Source organism: Protobothrops mucrosquamatus, unplaced genomic scaffold (genome assembly GCF_001527695.2).
Source record: "Protobothrops mucrosquamatus isolate PMUCROS unplaced genomic scaffold, P.Mucros_1.0 scaffold5737, whole genome shotgun sequence".
Lineage (NCBI taxonomy): Eukaryota > Metazoa > Chordata > Lepidosauria > Squamata > Viperidae > Protobothrops > Protobothrops mucrosquamatus.
This window is the reverse complement of record NW_015391585.1, coordinates 61,805-64,366: the sequence shown is the minus strand read 5'-3', so window position 1 is coordinate 64,366 and position 2,562 is coordinate 61,805.

Sequence of the window (2,562 nt, the reverse complement as noted above, 5' to 3'; positions counted from 1 at the left end):
TGCGGCTTACGGGAGGGCTGGCCCACTCAGCAAAGGCTCCGGGGGGTTGCTCCCAGCGGGGATCCCGGGGCTTCCCCGCATGGCTCCCCAGCCACGTGCGCCTGGGACGGGGCCAGCCCGGGAAAGGGACTTCCTGGCCGCCCTTCTCCCAGGGGGCGGGACACCCGGGCGCAGGGCCAATGAGGAGCCCTGTGAGGGGTCAAGTCCCATGAGAGAGAGAGAGAGAGAGACAGAAGTGCAAGTGCCTCTGTCTCTGTCTCTCTCTCTCTCTCATGGGACTTGCCGGAGGGCCGTGGGAGGGCCGCATTTACATAGAGCAGGGAGGGCTGTTCGAGGGCCGGATTAAACCGGGCCGCGGGCCGCAAATGGCCCGCGGGCCGGACTTTGGACATGCCTGCCCTATACCATTCCGGACAAATGGCTGTCCAGTCTCTTCTTGAAAACTTCCAGTGTTGGAGCATTCACCGCTTCTGGAGGCAGGTTGTTCCACTGGTCGCCAAAAGGGGGTCACGTGACCCAGGACACTGCAAACCGTCGTAAATGTGAGCCACTTGCCAAGCATCTGAGTTTTCATCACATATTCGTGTGGGGATGCTCCAACAGTCGTTCAGTGTGAAAAACGGTCGTAAATCCCTTTTTTTCAGTGCCGTCATAACTTTGAACGGTCGCTAAATGGACTCGGACACTTGACAACTGAGTCGTATTTATGGGATTGCAGCGTCCCGGGCTCACACGATCCCCTTTTGCGACTCTTCTGACAAGCAAAGTCAACAGGAAGGCCCGGTTCCCTTAACGACCGGGTTACTAGTTTATCAACTGCAGTGATTCGTAAAACAGGTCAAAATTCACTTAACACCTGTTTCACCTAGCAACAGACATGTTGGGACTCCATTGTGGTCGTAAGCCGAGGACCATCTGTACACATTCGGGGCCTCTAGCATACATTGTGGGATGCTTATGCATCATATTCCTGTCTTTTAAATCCCAGGTTGCAATTGTACCCTTTCCATCGGTCGCTAAGCGACCAGTCGTAAGTCCAGGACCACCTGTAAAAACTTCTCGGCGGCCGTTTCTTACCCATGTTTCTCCAAAAATAAGACTGGGTCTTATTTTTATTTTTTTTGCACCAGGTCTTATTTTTGGGGTAGGCCTTACCTCACCTCCAGCACCAACAGCCCCACCCAGCCGGTCCACTTCTTCTGGGGCCGAACTTCTCCAGCTGCAGTCGGGCCTGCGTTTTGCAGTCAGGCCTTTCCAGAAGGCCTAAGCAGCCGAGTACCGAGCTATGGATTCAATCCATCGCTTGGTGCTCGGCTGCAGAGATCTTGCAGAACCGAGCTACGGATAGAGTCCATAGCTTGGTTTATGGCTGCAAAGGCCTTCCGGAAAGCCCCGTGACTGAGAAATGCAGGCCTGGCTGCAGAAGAGGCCTCGGAAGAAGACGTGGGCCGGCAAGGAGAAGCCTGGCTGCAAAATAAGTGGGTGCGGGGCGGGTGGGGCAGCTCCACCTGCCCACCCTGCCCCAGCTTGATTTTTAGGTGTGTATTTCGCCCCAAAACTAGGGGTAGGGCTTATATTAGACCCACCCCCAAAAATCAAGCTAAGGCTTATTGTTGGTGTAGGCCAGGGGTAGACAACCTGGGCTCTTTTATGACTCGTAGACTTCAACTCCCAGAGTTCCTGAGCCAGCAGTGCTGAGGGGAAGGGAGAGGTTTCCAAGCTGAGCCATGCTGGCTCAGGAATTCTGGGAGTCGAAGTCCACCAGTCATGAGGGGGCCATAGTTCCCCCATGCTGGCTCAGGAATTCTGGGAGTTGAGGTCCACCAGTCATAAAAGGGCCAAGTTTGAAGACCCCTGGTTTAAATATTGAAATATTTTTTCCTCATGGTCCCGTGATCAAAATTCAGGCGGAGAGGCCTAGCGAGGCCTAGTGAAGCCCGGCCTGGTGGCCTAGCGGCCAGGAAGAGCTGCGGCCCGACGCGGCGGCCTGACGCGGCGGCGACTTGGCGGCCTGATGGGGGCCGAGCTACGGAGCTACGGAGGGCGGCCCAGGCATGGAGAGGCCTAGTGAGGCCTAGTGAAGCCCGGCCTGGTGGCCTAGCGGCCAGGAAGATCTGCCCCCCGACGCGGCCAGGAAGAACTGCGGCCAGGAAGAACTGCGGCCTGACGCGGCGGTGGCCTAGCGGCCCGATGCAGCGGCGGCCTAGCGACCCGACGCAGTGGCGGCCTGACGGCCCGACGCAGTGGCGGCCTAGTGGCCCAACGCGGTGGCGGCTCGGCGGTCCGAGGAAGATCTGCGACCCGGGGCTGTGGCGATCTAGCGGCCCGACGCGATGGCGGCCTATTTCCCTCCCCTTTTTATGGGGTTCAAAGACCTGGGAATTATACCGCCTTTCCTCAATCCATCTTGCCCCGATTGAGATTGCCACCACGAGGACTTTCTCCCCTCCCCTACTTTGCTGATGGACCTCCGATACGACTGTGGACTGTATTCGAGGAGGGAACTGCTGGCCCTGCGCGACTCCCCCATCGCGCAGGCATGGCCCAATACCATTCTAAGGG